Source organism: Topomyia yanbarensis, chromosome 3 (assembly GCF_030247195.1).
Source record: "Topomyia yanbarensis strain Yona2022 chromosome 3, ASM3024719v1, whole genome shotgun sequence".
NCBI lineage: Eukaryota > Metazoa > Arthropoda > Insecta > Diptera > Culicidae > Topomyia > Topomyia yanbarensis.
This window is the reverse complement of record NC_080672.1, coordinates 128,061,091-128,080,025: the sequence shown is the minus strand read 5'-3', so window position 1 is coordinate 128,080,025 and position 18,935 is coordinate 128,061,091. Positions and strand designations below refer to the sequence as shown.

General features: G+C 37.2%; 1 protein-coding gene across 5 annotated transcripts in view; it reads right to left on the bottom strand.

Annotated features, from left to right (window-relative positions):
- LOC131692092 (Ig-like and fibronectin type-III domain-containing protein 1) overlaps positions 1 to 18,935 on the bottom strand; it is a 372,057-nt gene that overhangs the window by 56,257 nt on the left and 296,865 nt on the right. The window lies entirely within an intron of this gene.

Genomic DNA, 18,935 nt, shown 5'->3' with positions numbered 1-18,935 from the left:
GTTCGAGAAGTGTTTATGCAACGGTTTCGCATACCGAACACATGTTGTTTACTTTGACATTGGGCATTGATCTCAAGGACTGGATAGAGTATCATGTTGTTTTGATTGGATACGATACATAACTAGAACATAGTTGGACCACCCGCAATCGTGCGAGATATCTTAGATTGCCACAATTTACGCTTGTTGTTGAGTAAGTAAACAATGTATTTGGAGCTGAAGAGCGTCTGAATCATTGATGCTTTCATTCTTGACTTCTGCTTATAGCACCACAAACTGTCTGGAGAATTTCGATTGATTATTGTCTGCCACCTTGGCCAGGAAGAAACTAACGCAGACGAAAAACAATATAATGGGCAATTTTATGTTGATTGGCTTTGGTTGAAGAGGCACGTTATTCGGTTGATTGTTTTTTCTATGTTGGGCTGGGAATGAACTGTATTTGACGAATCGTCTTGTGCACCTTTATCTATTTGGAACACAAATCCATAGCACGCACGTATTAGATTTTGTTCAATGCTTTCCTCAAACACAATATCATCGACAATTTCACATTTCCACATTTTGCTCTGGGGTAAATTTATGAAAATTTATTCGCAAACAATTTTTGATTCCCGCACATCTCGCTGACTCAGAATCTGGCAGTTACGAGTCTCATCCCAGTATGAACACAGTCTGCCGAACATGAACTTCTTTGCTATATCAAAGCCCGTCTTCAGATAGGTTTGTTTTTTCTACGTTGTCGTTTCGCGGTAAAAGCAGTAAGGGAAGGTTCAGACAGGGTGAAATGTGTAAGCAGAAGTTGCTCCGCAAAGTCTGCACTTATTCTTCGTTTCTGCAAGCGAAGCGAGTCTCGTAGCAGCGACAATTGTTGCTCTTTGTGAACAAATCGTGGCAATCCATGAAAAATGACTTTAATTCGTCCTATTTTCTACTCGAAACACGGCAAGGTTTCAACAGTGGGCGGCAGGGAGAAAAGGAAAACAGTCGTTATCAGAGGTGGATTCAGAATTTTTTTGGGGTGTCTGGAATTTCGATACTGAAAGGAACATTGAACAATACGTAATACGTAATGATCTCATTTAAAGAAAATATATGAAAAATTTGGTTTGCAATGATGTTTAATTTGTAAATAATTTAAAATTTCTCAACATATCTGTTAAAAATTTTCGGGGAATGGTCCAAGCGCCAAGGGCTCTTCTGCTGAATCCACCCCTGATTGTTAAACTACATACTATAGCAGTACTGTGAAAATAGGCTGGAAAGGCAAGAAAAGAAAGCCAAAACCCGGCGGAAGTGCGTAAAGAGGATCTTCCCGCTTCGGGTCCATTCTCGTGCTGTAGGAAAATGATAAATGGGTACATGTGTATATCCATTTTACGCGGCGTTTGTGGCCATGATTTATGCACAAAGCAACTACGGCTTCTGATTCGTCTGCCCTGTCGGGATGACTTTTTCTCATTCGTTAGGGTGTCCCTCCGTGTGGTACGATAATAATTTATTCCCAATGGTTTTGTTTGGGTTGCTGAAAAATTGCACAGGAACTTGTAAGTTGCATAATTATATTCTATGGGTGAGTTCTTTTCCAATTGTTATAGGTTCTTTTACCAATTGATATAGGTTTAAAAATGATAATTAAAAGTTATCATCATGTTTTGAAAACAGTTCAACCGCAGAAAAAATGATATGTAAATTTCTAATAAAATATGGTGTCTTAATGTTGTAACTATCAGTTAATCAAAACAAAACAAATGGAGCTTTTCACGCAACGGAGGATTATCCTAGTGGGGGCGCTGATTGGGTATTGAAAACTCAATTATCACATGGCGATGCCACATGTTTTTGTGAAATGTCTGTAGAAGAACAATTAAAATGTCTGTAAAAGTCTGTAGTTGATTGTGTAAATCCTATTTACAATAGGTTATTACCTTAAAAGTAACTTGAAATTAGTAAACTATTGTGAAGGAATCATTCGTATTCGGATCAAATTATTCTAGTGCGATTTTGTTAAACACCGTTGCTCTTTTAAAAATCTGTAGATTTCTGATTAAGTCTGTAGGAGACCATCAAAAGTCTGTAAAATACAGACATGTCTGTAAATCTGGCATCGCTGTACATGGCTACTCTTCAGTGTGCTGACTGTTATTCATGTGATCTTTGTGATTTTTGGTTGTCCATGTATAGATGAACCTATGTGAAACTCAAGGACATGCTATTGTTCCTAAACCGGTGTGATAAACAACTGTAGCGTTTATCAGTAAGGTTCGTTATATCTCCGGGAGTGACGAATCCACACTGCTTACTGTTTTGTAGTGTGGATTCGCTACCATTTGTCACCTCTCTTTTCCGCCCATCAGGAAAGTGATGAGACGACATGCACAATAGTCGGAAACCCCAAAAACGTGAACTTAATTCACTAGAGGTAAAACCATCGAATATATTCACAGGATGTCTTTGGACGAATTATTCGCAAGGATATTTCTCACACCCTGATAAAAATTAAAATTAGGCATCTTACTACGATCGAACTTAAAAAAAATAACTTTTTATACTGACGAGGTAGAAAGTTGGTGTCTTCGACAAAGTTTTAGAAATACTCGTAATGAAGAATTTCGTTGAACAATTTGAACTTGTAGGACTTAAAATTATCGATTTATAAAGCGTTTTCTATGGCAACCGCCTTAAATTTAGTTTTTTTTTAAAGGCATTGAAACCACATAATATTGTTGAAGACTGTATGTAGAAATACTGATTCGTTTCAAAGTTATTGAAGATTTAAACTTTTTTTACGCCAACTTCAACAACCTAAAAGAAAGAAAGGTGCAAACCAAAATGCACGAGAAGGCACTTTTTCAATGTCTAGACTATGCACAATAAAGACAAGAAGGCTTGATTCGTGGCACTCTAGAACCATATGAATAGGGTAAGCTTACTTTAACATGTTTTTTGACATTTTCCATACAAAAATCAGCAAAAGATTTTTTTTTTATTCTTTCGTAAATTTTAAGATTGCAAGAATGATTTTTACTTATACGTGATCATTTCCGATTTTATAAACGTGGGAGCAAAAATATGAAGTTTTTAATATCATTGGAGATCCCAAACTGATATATATATATATATATATATATATATATATATATATATATATATATATATATATATATATATATATATATATATATATATATATATATATATATATATATATATATATATATATATATATATATATATATATATATATATATATATATATATATATATATATATATATATATATATATATATATATATATATATATATATATATATATATATATATATATATATATATATATATATATATATATATATATATATATATATATATATATATATATATATATATATATATATATATATATATATATATATATTCAAATACACATCGTCGCTGTTGTGCTATCTTATGACAAATGCCATTTTGGGGTAGATTGAGTTAGATATGCCACATCACGTGTCTAAAAAATCTCTACAAGGTGGCGTTTTCTAAATTTTGATATTCTGCTTGGTTACTGAAATATAGCAAAAAACATAATGAGAAATTTTGAATTTTTTGCTTCAAATGACTGTGTCTGGAGATTGGCTCAAGGTATCTTGATATATAAGATGTTTTTATGTGTAAAACTCTCTAAAGAACACAATGGCATAATAACTTTCAAAACAAAATTACAAGAATTGTGAGAAAAATGTAGTTTTAGTTTTAAACTGGAAATATAGCATATTTGGCAACACTGTAACCAAAAATAACTATTTTTGCTAGATTCTCTGACTCATTTCCTTCAAAATGCATCTCACCGATTGTTTATAGGCCAAACTAAACCAAAGATATGAATAAAAGTTAATAATTGATGATTTTTTTCTATGGAAAATTTTCCATGCACGGTTATGATGGTTAAGGTTTCAGCGTGAAAAAAACACTTCTTTTTGCGATTTTTTTAGAACTTGGCGTGAAGCAAATTTATCAACACTTTTGTACATTATAGAGTATCATTTCAATAACACGCTGTAATTTTTCTAATGAAAAATATCGACGGTTATGACACGCCATACAAATTTTGTCATCTATACACACCTATGACACGTGTGAGTGCGACTTTTGTTTACATTTATAGTCAAAACTCGCAACATACTCAACCGATCTTCATAATATTTGAGAGATTTATAAAGAATAGATAGAAGCATCAATTGTCTTCATTGAATTGTTTATACCATTTATAATTTTCAAGATATTCAATGTCAAACTTTAAAAATCGTTTTTCTCGAAATGAGCTAAATGGCGCTTGTCATAAGATAGCACAACAGCGACGACATGTCATAATCAATTTAAAAAGCCCATAAAACCTTAATTGTTACTAGAGAGATTCTCGGAAGGGCACATACTACAATTGCAGACGAGACAGGCAATGGCGCCCACTACAACACTGCTTTAGGCCAATTGTAGCATGCCGTGATTCTGAATGTGATATTTATTGTACGGTTCAGGTATGTGCGGGCGTATGGACTTCGCGATCGCGTGTATCATCGCGAACGGTTCGAGCATTTGTACGTTAACTTGTTCGATCGCGTGTACGTTTGTATGTCCCGTGCTTTAACGTGTATGTAATTTCGCGTGTAGAAATTCTATATTCAAACCGTTTGCGTGTGTTCGAGAATGACCGCGCGCGGACCGTGAATCTGATACTCATTTTTTTGTGTACGGTTCAGATTCTAGAACAAAGTGGGTTCTTCCATATCACTAGAGTTCCCAGTCATGTCACCATGGAACGTATTGTCCAGCGGATATGAGTTTTCTTGATTTAATTGAAGGCATGGACCTTGACTTCTGGAATCGAGGATAGAGACTTCCGGACGTGACCGATTCATGATCGCAAGCGTGCGGGGGACTGTAGGCTCACGCTTGAGACCGCGTTTGAATATTTATAAGTGCTGAGACGTTCATACCATCACCGGGATGTTATCATGTCTGCGAGAGCGCGGGTGTAGGTTGCGTGGATGATCGCGAAGGGCTCAAGCCTTTGTATGTTTGTCGCGTTAATGTGACTTCGTGTGTATATATTCGATTTTATGTCGCTATGGAACGTGTAGTTTAGTGGATATGGGCATCATCTTTTTGATTGGTTCACCTGAAGGCATTGGACTTATGCTACTCGGGCTGAGAATTGAAGTTTTCGGACGAAACCGATTCATGATCGCGCGAACACAGGCATTTGGAGGTTCACCGCGTTTGTGAATTTATAAGTGCTAAACCGTTCATTTAGTCACCGGGGTGTTATCCTGTTTGCGAGATCGTGGGAGTGGTGGTGCGTGGATGATCGCGAAGGACTCGAGCGTTTGTATGTTGACGTTTTTGTCGCGTGTGCTAGTGTGTAATTTTGCGTGTACACATTGTTTTTATAAGCATGTTCGCGTGTTCTTCAATGATCGTGCGTGGATGTCTTGTCTTGTTTTTATTGGCATTCGTCCAACTGAAGGCATGATTTTGGGCTGCTAGGATCAAAGGCAGAGACTTCCGGACGTGACCGATTCATGATTGCGCGACCGGTGGGTTGATGCTTGAGACCGCGTTAGTAAGTTTTTAGGTATGAACGTCCACTTAATTACCAGGGTGTTTGAATGTTGGCGAGATCGCGGTCGTTCGCATTTCTGACCAGGTTTGTGTTATCGCGAAGGCCACGTTTATACGATTGGAATAAGAGACTGCGAGTGTATATGAGAGAATAAGCAATTCGTGCTAGTGCGTGTTAGCATGGATCTAATTTAAAATATAGCAATAGAAAAGGGTGCCTCAAGAGAGAATTGGGCCCTAAAACCACATTGTATATTATTTGACCATGGCAGTGGATAATAAAGGTCGCCAAGTTAAGTACTAAAATTGATCACAATGTAGCTTAAGGAGGGAGTGGGGGTAAAAGTTTCAGCGTGAAAAAAAACACTTCTTTTTGCGATTTTTTTAGAACTTGGCGTGAAGCAAATTTATCAACACTTTTGTACAGTATCATTTCAATAACACGCTGTAATTTTTCTAATGAAAAATATCGACAAACGACTCGGTGACGGAGCTTTTTGTACAACGTCTCTGAAAAAAAAACATGATTAACCGATTTCTTTCAAACTTTGCATACACATTCTATGTTATAAATACCTAACCCCTATGTTGAGTTTTTGAGATAATTTTTCATTTAAGGAGGTGTTTACTAATAAAAAAGAGGAATTTTTCATGAGCAATAGTAATTTTTATTTAAAATGAGTAAAAAACCCACTTACTTTGGAATGGCAGGTAACACCGCAAACATGTTTTTCCATAGACGTTCTACAAAAAGTTTCGTCACCGAGTCGTTTGTCGATATTTTTGCGTAGAAAAATTACAACATGTTATTAAAATGATATACTATAATGTACAAAAGTTTTGATCAATTCGCTTCACGCAAAGGTCTGAAAAAAATCGCAAAAGTTTTTTTTCACGATGAAACCCTTAACTCCAGCCCCCCAGTATAAGTCAGTATAAAAAGTTAAGAAAAACAATGAATTCCGTAGTTAACTAGGAAATGATGTGCAAACGCATTATGAGTTATGACGTACACCGCAAAACAAGTTTTCGACGGGGCGCCTCCGGAAGTTCGCAGTGACTCGCTCAATTTCCAGTATTTTCAACGAAATTTTGAACAAGTTTTGTTCAACTGGGAAATTTGTTGAAATAATATTGTTCACTCTTTGCATCGCCACAACAAAATTAAAAAAACTGTGTCTTTTTTACCGAATTAAGCTCAGTTTCCTCCTAAACGAACTACACGTGGTAATTTTCTTCATTACATAGAGACAGGATGAGTAGAAATAACAAGACCGAGGATTGAGGGGAAAATCGAAGAAGATGATCAGTAATGAGGGACACCCTACGAGGCAAAACGGATTGCACGCCGTCGATAGGCTTACTACGATAACGACTACTATATACTTTGCTTAACTTTGGCGGTAAATTTAGATTACTGCAGGAGGAGGCCAAAGTTTCTGGAAAGATGATTTATTTCTATAGAAGACTCGATGAAAACGGTACTACAAGGATCGGAGCGAATGGGGATACGCTACGGATATTTGTTCGCTAATGTCTGCTCGGGTTTTGGCTCATTATCTGGATTTAGTATATTATCCTTCAGACCAAATATTGTTGTCACGACAGATGAGAAGTTACGACAGGTAATAAATGTTGTTATTAGGTAACCATTCCTGGCTTGGTAAGGTTAATCGTTTTAGACGTGAAGGTCATTCTGACGAGAGTTAAAAAGGAAAAATTGTCTTGCAAATACTATTGCAAGTGGACAGTTGGTTGAATTTTCGAATCATCAATATGCTTGCCACATGCTTATATCGGATTGCAACAACAAATTTTACTAATATTCACACATAAACAAATGTGTGACTGATCCTTAAACTACTTTTGGAAGCCTTATCTCCAAACTTTTTCAATATCATCAAATGTTTGCCGTAAACACCAGAAGCTAAAAAGGCAACACGAAGCGTCTGATAATCAAGTCCCACAGAAAACTAAAACCGGAAAACTGTCCCGTATCACGCAATATAATCGTTTAGTCGCTTCATGCCAGCAGCTAGCACCGCAACAACTGCCCAAAAACTTTCCTAATATCATTTCTACTGACGACTTTTGAACCGTTGTCGAACTACATCCGGCGGGGCGCATAGCTACTGAAGGTATCCATAGCCAGGTGTGTGAGAAACACGGAGGCGGTGTCGCTTTACTCCAACCCGATGAATTTCCCCGAATACTCGATGGTACCGAATTCCGCCAAACTAGGGCTAGGCGAAACAACCCATTTACTGAGGAGAGCTCAGCGAGGGACATCAAAAGTTTATTTTTATTGGGCGAAAGTTGAGTCACAATAAATGACATTCCGTTCTTCGCACAGCACGAAAAAAAGTAACTTACATACCAAAAGCCAAAAACGACCATCTGAGCAACAAAAGAGAGGCAAATCAGCTTTCGTTTATGGGCCGAGTAGTGGCAGGATTCTGCTGCGTTCCTCCGGGAGGGGTTTGCCAATGGTGGCCGCTTAATTATTTGAACCGTTTTAGTGGCATTAACTTTGTCGTATTTACGACGGTGCGAGTTGTGTTCTATTGAACATGATGGTCGTGGGGCTCGTTTCGGAAACTGCTCGAGATTACGGAACCATTAGCTCAATTAAGCTACTCCGATGGGCAAAGTCTGTTTAATTACCTTTAGGTACTGGTGGAATTTTATCTACGTGTATTAGGGAGAAAGTTACCCTAATAAAATGAAATTTGACAGCCAGTTTATGAGAATTTCATGAAATATTTTTGTCGTCTATTCAAGTCATACCTCACAATTTGAATGATGGTAAACGCAGTTTTCAATTGCCATTGAGTTCACTATAATTTTCAATGCTTTGGCCACAAAATAAATCACGCATCATAAAAAAAAATATTTCGCCTTAGTGGAGAAAAAATTTGGTAAAAACTATTTTTCTCCATTAAGGAGAAAATTGATTAAAACCATCCCTCGGCATAACGGTTTTAAACACTTTTCTCTTTAATGGAAAAAAATAGTTTTAAACGTTTTTCTCCACTAAGAAGAAATATAGCGTAGTGCATATAACTTTTTAGATTTAATTAATTCTCGTCAGCTTAATCAGAATTCGTTTTCTTGCGGGACATACCTGGTTCGGTCAGAAAAATAAATAGTGTTTTCGTTTTTTTGGGCTAGCATCAACCCAGTGCTAGGTTAGTCTCATGTCACTAAGTTAGTGTCGGATTCTGATGAGACGAAGCCGCAACGCAACTTCTTTGCGCGCTGACATAAAATTACACTTATTACCATTCAGAACAAGCGCCATATGTGAAGTATAATTACATAATTTAAGAAATTCAATATGTCATGTAAAATAAAATCAAACTATGTCATTTTTGATGGTCGTATACGTCAGGGTCAAGAAACGTAAATTTGCACGATTTATTCTAGGTGTGTACAGTGGAGACGATTGGCAACCTTGTGGCCTCCCTGGTTATATACAGTAACCTTCGTCCGAGTTGACATTTCTTATACACGTATGGCCAATTTTGTGTCAATAGGGGATCGTTACACTGATAGTGGGGAATATTTCAATTAACGATTCTCCATTTAGAAGCAAGCGGCTAAAAAATGTTCCATTACATGGATGACAAGCATGTTAAATCCCCATGAAATGCCTCTTGCTGTGACAGTTATTCAAGGCCACGTAAATAATATATTTGTGACATGTAGGGAGCGGAGTTGATTTTAGGCAATTTCTGAGTGACATAATTTGTTAATGGTCCCTATGCAGTATATGTACTGTTCGGCGTATTTCAGTGTTAACGTAACTAAACAATTTATATATTTTTAGAAAGCTTATATGAATAACTTTCGAACGAACTATTGTTGAAATTGGACTATTATTAAAAGAGATAGGGTGATGAGCCCATTTGCGCCATGTTTCTTTTATCACTCTACCCATTGGAAGGCGTTGGTTAGAGCAGTGTCTGCCATCTTTGTTCAACGCATTGAGTTAAATGGTAGCGCAACAATAGGGGCACTCGATTCGAGTTTTCGTTGCGCTCAAACAACAGAATTTTACTGTTTTCAGCGCATTTGTGTTATTATATTGGTTCTTAGCAACGAAGCAAAGCTATTGAAGCCAATTTTTACGCATTCCATTGATTGACGAACGAGAAATTAACGAATTAGTGAGGCACCTTGCTTAGTATGGTGAAGATTAATTTAATTTATTTAATATTTAATATTAAATGCGGACGAAAGATTTTTAGCATTTCCCATATCCAGAAATAAGACCAAATCCATTCAACGTATTATGAGCGCCAAAACGAATAATTTTAGAGCAATAGTATCTTCGGAGAATTTAAAGAATGCAATATGCCCTTTCTTTTAGTATTGTGATTTTACTCATTAATTCCCCTAAGAGTGAGATATTTTCATAAATTTTCTTGGAAAAGATTCTATTGAAATGATGCCTTTGGTAAATTTGTAGCTCTTATTCTGCGAATAACTTTACTGAAGACATCAAATACATATTTCGAATACTTTAAAAGTTATGGCTGTTTGTTTGTGGATTACCCTTTGTCGCCAATTTATTGTTCAATATAGTAATAATCCGTTTAAATGAGCCAAATATTATTTCGATAAAACGAATTTCGTATTTAATTTTTTATCTGCAACCGCTAGAATAACCACCGAACAATTCCAAGTTGTCTAGATGGAACACGATCACTTATCGGTGCAAAAAAATTCATTTGCTCGAACCTTCCATAACCATTGGATCGATCTGAAACATATCTCGGAAAATGAAAAGCGAAATAGTTAACTTCAAGCAGTGGTGTAGCCAAGAGGATGCTTTGGGGTTTAGTCACACCCCCCTCACCCAAAAATAAAATTGGATTGAAGTTAAATTGATCAGTACATTAATAACCTGTTGTTTTAAACATCATGAGGACCTTTAAAAAAATGTGGGAATGCGATCCTGATCTGTAACTGCTCTATTGGTCTTGATCTCACAGTTGTCTAACAACATCAATAACAAATACCTGCCTAAAAATATTCCAATAGAAACTCATTCCAGAGTTCTGAAATTAATCATAATCCTCAGATTTCCTATCATATTGAGTTGGATTAGGGTTTTTGAAGTAGAATACTTCTAACGTTTCAATATGGGGTCCCGTTTCAAAAATTTCAGTTGAGAAATTTTCCCAGGTTTGAAATGCGAGTATCTTCCGTTCTACTGGACGAAATCGCAATATTTTTGCACTATCTGATCGGAAATTTGTGCACGTATATCGTATTAAATTTCGGAATTACTGCGACTACTATAAATAAACCAAAACAAGGATTTTCAGAAAATCCTTCGGAAACAGCGAGGAAAATGCGCAATTTGTCAGCATATCCCACGCAGAGCCGTCAAAAAGGAGCATGTAAGCGTTTCATTACATACGGGAATGTTATATATACAGGTCACGCGAGCTTGTTTTGTATCAGTGGGTGCTCGCTTACCACACGAGCAACATGCTCGTCCGGACGGTACAATGAGCGGTATCATGTTTGCGTTCCCGTACCAAGCGTCATCGCCAGGTTCTTCGTGATAAAATCCAGGGAATCACCAAATCTGCCAGTCGGCGTCTGGCTCGTCGTGGTGATGTAAAATGCATCTCCAATTTAATCTACGAATGCTGATGGTGTGCAGAAAAATGTCATCCGAGATGCCGTGACCTACACTGAACACGCCAAGCGCAAAACCGCAATGAATGTCGTCTATACTCTGAAGCGGCAGGGACGCACTTTGTATGGATTTGGAAGTTGAAAAGGTAGAACTCACTTGTATCATTATAAAAAGGCCCTTTTCAGGGCCACCAAAATCATTTCAAAGAATGAGTTTGCATTTTCTGTTTCATGGACTGTTTCTCCCTGGAGAGCTATTTGGGTTAAACCCTAAATTATGATTTATTTCAGTACGCAAATTGCAAATATGGTCAGAAACAAACTGGAGTGAAGTGAATTTTTACTAGGCGCATTCAAAAAAGGTTTCAATTCTCAAACATTTTACAAAGGTGCCGTATTACATTACTCTCTTTACCCTGAGTGTTCGATAATCTCCGTATTGGAAACACAATTTCAATTTTGTTCTTTATCAAAAATATGTGGTCGACCAACGAAGGGGTGGAGCTTCGAAGAACACATATTGAGGACAACACAAAAAAGGACGAGCTTACATTGTGCTGTAGTCAGGTATAAAAACTCAGCATGCTGTTGCTCACGCTCAGTTCGTTTCCAGCATCAGCATGCAGCAGTTCGTTTGCAGCATCTCCCGCAAAATTCAAACCGCCGTCCGTTTGCTGCTGTCACAGAAGAGTTGACCAAGCACGCCGTCTTCGATGGCACCAAAACTGTTACCATATACACCAGCACCAAGTAAATTTCGAACACTGCCCAAAGAAAAGGCCCTTTTCAGGGCCATCAATTTATCGACAAAGAATGAATTTGAAGTTTTGTTATTACAAGCATCAGCTTGTCAAGAGCGTTGGATGGTAAGTGAGCCACTTGTGAACAATACCGTCGCTTTCACGAGAATGGCACAAAATGAAAAGTTATTTGTGACAGTTTAGTGTAATGATTCAATTTACAAAAATCGAACGTTTCGATATAGGGGCTCCGTTTCAAAATTTTCGGCCAGAATGCTGCCTGTTTTTTCAAACGTGAAAATTTGCTGTTGTATTGAATGAAAACCTTCGATTTTTGCGCTGATTGGAAATAGTTGTGACTAATTCTGTAGAATGTACAATTACTGAAAATAACGGATTTTGTGAAAGCAGTGGTTGGTCCATACAATTCGATTCCAAGCCAGACTAGTTTTCGTTGGAAGGTCCACCTCTGACAATAGAAGTAAACTTTTTTACTATGAATTCAACTACAACTTCCTTGAAAACAGCACAGCTAAAAAACTTTTGGGAAAAACGCGCAAACCTAAATTTTTCACTATAATGGAAACTGCCTGTGCCCAGCCGCACAGCATCATCAAGATTGATAGTAATTCAAGCCGGGAGGAAAGAGGTTGTAAGGCAATGGAAAACGAAAATTTCATTTATATCTTACTGGAATATAATTGGCTGGTCCTGAAAAGAACTTGTTGGTTTGTGGTTTATTTTGGGTCACAATTTAGGCCTGCTCGATTGCTGATAGCTGTGAATTTCTCGCAGGGCGACAGTTTCTGTTCAGTAGTGATGAGGCTTCCTAACGCCAACCGTGACTGGGGCACTTTTACACGGCCTTCGTTGCTTACTGCTTGCGGGGAGGCTTTCCTCCGGTGGACTTACGAGCGGTATGTTTGGTACGGGCCATTTATCAACAAAGAATCGAATTGAAATTTTGTTATTACAAGCATCCGAAAGTAGCTTGCCAAGAGCGTTCGATGGCAAGTGAGCTACTTGTGAACAATATCGTAGATTTCACGTAGAATGACATAAAATAAAAAGTTATCATTTGTGTGTTTGTTTACAGTTTCGTGTTTACTAGGCGCATTCAAAAAAGGTTTCAATTCTCAAACATTTTACCAAGGTGCCATATTACATTACTCTTTTTACCCTGAGTGTTCGATAACCTCCGTATTGGAAACACAATTTCAATTTTGTTCTTTATCAAAAATATGTGGTCGACCAACCAAGGGGTGGAGCTACGACGAACACATATTGAGGACAACACAAAAAAGGACGAGCTTACATTGTGCTGTAGTCAGGTATAAAAACTCAGCATGCTGTTGTTCACGATCAGTTCGTTTGCAGCATCAGCATGCAGCAGTTCGTTTGCAGCATCTCCCGCAAAATTCGAACCACCGTCCAGTTGCTGCTGTCAGAAGAGTTGGCCAAGCACGCCGTCTTCGATGGCACCAAAACTGTTACCATATACACCAGCACCAAGTAAATTTCGAAAACTGCCCAAAGAAAAGGCCCTTTTCAGGGCCATCAATTTATCGACAAAGAATCGAATTGAAATTTTATTACAAGCATCAGAAAGTGGCTTGCCAAGAGCGTTGGATGGTAAGTGAGCCACTTGTGAACAATATCGTCGCTTTCAAGTAGAATGGCACAAAATAAAAAAGTTATTTGTGTGATTTGTAGACAGGTTAGTGTAATGATTCAATTTACAAAAATCGAACGTTTTCTAACATTTCGATATAGGTGCTCCGTTTCAAAATTTTCGGCCAGAATGTTGCCTGTTTTTCTAAAAGTGAAAATCTGCTATTGTACTGAATGAAAATCATCGATTTTTGCGCTGATTGAAAATAGTTGTGACTAGTTGTGTAGAATGTTCAATTACTGAAAATAACAGATTTTGTGAAAGCAGTGGTTGGTCCATACAATTCGATTCCAAGCGAGCCAGACTAGTTTTCGTTGGAAGGTCCATCTCTGACAACAGAAATAAACTATTTTATTTTGAATTCAACTACAACTTCCTTGAAAACAGCACAGCTAAAAAAACTTTAGGGAAAAACGCGTAAACCTAAATTTTCCACTATAATAAAAACTAGTGCCCCCGCCGCACAGCATCATCAAGATTGATAGTTATTCAAGCCGGGAGGAAAGGGGGTGGGAGGTCTTAAGGCAATGGAAAATTTCATTTATAATAATAATACTTTATAATTGGCTGGTCCTGAAAACAACTTGTTGGTTTGTGGTTTATTTTGGGTCACAATTTAGGCCCGCTCGATTTCTGATAGCTGTGAATTTTTCGCAGGGCGACTGTTTCTGTTCGGTAGCGATGAGACTTCTTAACGCTAACCGTGACTGGGGCACTTTTACATGGCCTTCGTTGCCAACCAGCCCCTGTCAAGGACGACGTCTCTGTACAGCCAGCATCACTGCCATGAAAGGCAAAACATTGATTTTGAGCCGAATGATTAGAAGCTGTATTTAGTTACAAAATGTCGATTAAATTAAATTATTAAATCATCCCACAAGATGCAAAACGTCGTGTGAAATGCTTGAATATCGAGCATAGTGCCGAACATAATTCTTTGTTTGGGGCTTTATAGCTATAACGCCCCATATATGTCGGTCGCTGTCAAACTCCATATGATGGTATAGGGTTGCCAGGGAGTTGTTGCCAACTGCTTGCGGGGAGCCTTTCCTCCGGTGGACTTACGAGCGGTTTGTTTGGTACAGGCCATGTAGCGAAAAATGCTGATCTGCTACTTCTCTAATGCTGGTAGTAGGACGACGGTCAAACGCTCGTTTGCGTGCCTTCATTCATAAAAGTTCAACAATATTTTCAAAGAATGTTGCAAATTGTCAACTTGATAATTCCAAAAATACTCCAAATAAACTATGAATGTGCTAAAGTCGACAAAATCGCATAGAAATTGCTTATTCCAGAGCAGAATTTACCGGTCTAAAGTGTATTCTACTTCACTCCGGTTATGTCTCTGACATTACCCACCCATCTTTTTTTAATAGGAAGCGAAACTGGAATTGCTTTAATGTCTATGAAACTTAGAACTGCTCACCGAAAAATTGCATAACTTCCAACATGCGTTGAAAATATGTTTATTTTGGTAATGCGTCGAGTTGAGACGAAAACGTTATAGAATTAATAACGAGAAAACAACCTTCCAAAAGTAGGTGAATTTATGAAAATGGCGATTTCCGTTCCCCTAATTTTGCAGGTTTAGTATATTCGATGAATTTTACAAACGTTAAACAGCACATCATTTGATAAAATAATTTTGGCGTTATATCCTCCAAGAAGTATTAATGGCGAATTTACTCTTCAAATAAATTTAGTTCCAGACATAATGTCTTCAGCAAAATTTTGGGGAGTGCTATTACAAACCACTATTTCTATTTAATTTTATATTAAAAAATTATGATTTTAGTGTTTATGATATATTGCTTCTATTGTTAATAAACGATGAAGTTTACATTTTATCCAAAGCTTGAGTTTGTGAAGCTCACAATAGAAAGTTGTTTTCGAAAAAACTAGATTAAGGAACACTTCGTAAATATCGTTGCGTTGCGTTGCGTTGCGTTGTGACGATGATTTTGGCGGATTGCACACTGACTTCATCATGTTTGACTGCTGATTATCTAATAAGAGTTGCTTAGGAAGTGGTAAGTAGGAATTCATACCAATCCGACCCATATTAAAACCTCAACAGCATGATAGCCATCATTGCCGGCCGCCCCCATCTCCATCGTTCACGGGGAAGGATAAAGGATAAGGTAGACGGGAAGTGTTGATGCTCCACCTACTTAACGGAAGGACGACGATTCATCAGACTCTTCCATAGGTGTCGCGGAGTTGGTGGTTTGGAAGGGTATCAGGTCTAGGATTCGCTCCAAGCAAACGATGCGACCTGTAAAGCATGTTTTATTAGGTAGTTGTTTAGTTAGTCTTCGAGTGCACGATCACTCGAAAAAGAGATGATCTTGTTTAGTTTTTGGTTATTTTTAAACTCTGGGCAGCTGGCTACCGAGAGTATACTATGTTCCCTAAACAAAAGCAATTTGAACTCCACACGGCCGACCGTGGGAGTATTGCCTAGAAAAGCTAATCTTATCCGCGTAATGGGCCGGATCACTATTTATTGCAACAGTATTTGGACAGAATTCGCTACTTCTTCTCTACGATATATTTATTGGCTTGAAAACTACCGAGTGATAACACATTATACAGGCAAAAATAGCGAGAGATGTTATAAATCAAGGAAAGTATTTCTTATTTTCCATATCGGATTGTTTGTGGAATACAAGTATACGAGCGATAATACCGAACATTGAAGGGAAATATAAAGGATTGTTAACCTGATGCACGGGCTTGTTAGCAATAACGGAGCTTTAAATTAGGTTCATAAAAACAGACGCGGCGAATTTTCAATACGTATTGACCCGTGTTCATAGATACTAGTCAGATTAGTCGTATTGGGGCTAATTTCCGATCAACTATTCATTTTTACGGCAATGTTTTCTCGACTAGATCTGTTCGCACCCTCTCATTCTGTTCGCACCCTCTCATTCTGCGGTCTAAGGACCAAATGTCATCAATAGACTTAGACTCGCGTGGAGGCATGAGATAGGAAACTTGTAAGAATTTTGCTATCCCACCGTTTGACTACCAGAATGGATGGGAGAACAGTAATACTAGCAAATACCGACTACCATAAGAGCGGTGCAAATTTGAACGAGTGACGTAGAGTACTGCACTGAAAAAAGGACCAGGAGTGCGATTTTACGAAGTTTTAGCTTCCGATGGCCCTACATTTTCTGACAAAGTGAAGTTCTTAAATGTTGAGATTTTTATTACTGTTTAGAAAAGCAAAAGTATCATAAAGCTAGTGTCAGGCCTTCATGAGACCTCAAGGAGTCACTTTTGGAGGTATTCGTAAATGTAGATTTGTCGGTAGACGGTTCCAAATATAATAGAAAAATACCTAATTTAACACAACTACAGATCACTTGCAACATAAAAAGCTTTTTGTGAAATTCGACAGCTCCATCTTAGGCCAATTCAATAAATTTCCTACATGAAAGTTTCCATTTTTTAAAAACGGTTTTTAAACCAAAGCTTTGGAAGTTAAACCTTGGCGTGGAAGTGCCGGTATATTAATATATTCTGTTACTTAGTGTAGAATTAGATTTCGTCATTTACGGCTAATATACAACCGCCAGAAGAAACTTAAAACGTTGGTACACAATCAAGAAAGGCGAATCAGAAAAGGTGAGTATATGTCAGTGATTCACTAAATACAGACTGGAAAGAGGGTAATATGGAAAACCTTAAGGTCCGTCCAGATTAAGTCTTCGGTACGGAGCAAAACGTCGGCCTAGGAACTCCTAGCATGTTGTTAGTCGCCTCTTACGACATGGGAGCAGTTCCCAGAGGTTCTATTCTTGGTTGAAATAGTGCAAAAAGATTTCAGCCCGCCGGACACCACACGGCTTGTAAGGAACACTTCGTAAATATCATTTTTTAACTCGGTATACTCCATATACGTAGTATTCATGCATCCAATAAAATTGTTTTAAATGAAAGTCTCAATAAATTCGCTAAAGACAGGAACTCTGTCACAATTAAAAAAAACTGATTTTCCATAATTTTAAAACTTCAAAGATGGCGGTTTCATAATTATGCCAATTGAACAAAAAGTTAGATTTTCACCAAATCCCCACTAAACCGAATTTCTGACTACGCCGCTGACTTCAAGCAAGTAGTAACAAAGTGATTCTACACTCGTCCACAAGAAACTTCTTCGAATTTTGCCTATCTATTATAATACAAAAATCTTTTTTTTTAAATTTTAAAATATTAAATTTTTTATAGAAGACTATATTAAATAATCAGAAATGGTTATTAGACTACATCAAGGGAAGGAAAGATTATTTTAATAGCTTCAGTTTATTGTGAAGAAAAAAAAAATGGCGCGATTTAGTCAATGTCCCCATTTTGTCAGCCTAAAATATACCATGGAGATGTTAAGAATGGGTCTTTATTGTATTTATTATTCACAGTAAAAGGTACATTTCATTTTCTAGGTATATTTTCTTTCAATTGCATCGAACTACACCAATTTTAGGTGGTTTTCAAGTGGTTATTTTATCGACTTCTTCCAAAATTCGGCGAACCTATTCCCATTTGTGCGATTGTTTATGTTAAAAGGGTATCCTAAATTAATTGGTAAACTTATTGGTTTATATGTTGCAGATAGAGAAAATTAATAAATTTTCAGCTTTTCCTACACAATATTACAAAAGCTTCTTAATCAACTGTTCCTAATGAGATTATGTAAATTATAAAGCATTTGAATTTTTTAATAGAAGTGACGGAAGGTTATCGAAAAGTTTCGTCAAAACGAAAATTCCAGTAATGATAATGATTTTCCCTAACGGGTTTAGAGAGTTTTTTATTTGTTCTTTGGCATTAGAATTAGGGATAATAATTCCGATCAAAGATACTACTGGGAAATCATTTTTAGAAAAGTCGATATCGAAGTAAAGTTTTAACTATGCACGCATGCACTTCAAGGGTACCGAGATACCGTGAACTGAACTTTCAGTGCTTAATTCTCAGCCGCGTTGGGAATTTTAGTAAACGCTATTGAGAGTATGAACTTAAAATCCATTCGAAAATTTGTTTTTCGAATTTTTGACTCAGCACAACATATATAAATCCTTTAAGAAAAATCCAGTTTTTCCTACACAATGCATTGATTGAAGAATTTTTATATATCGCGCGTTGCTGCGACACTCTACGAAATAGGAGGAAAACATAAATTATTCCAAAGCGCCATCTGGCGGGCAGATAATCTCCAACTAATAGCTCAAAAACACGCCCCATACCAAAT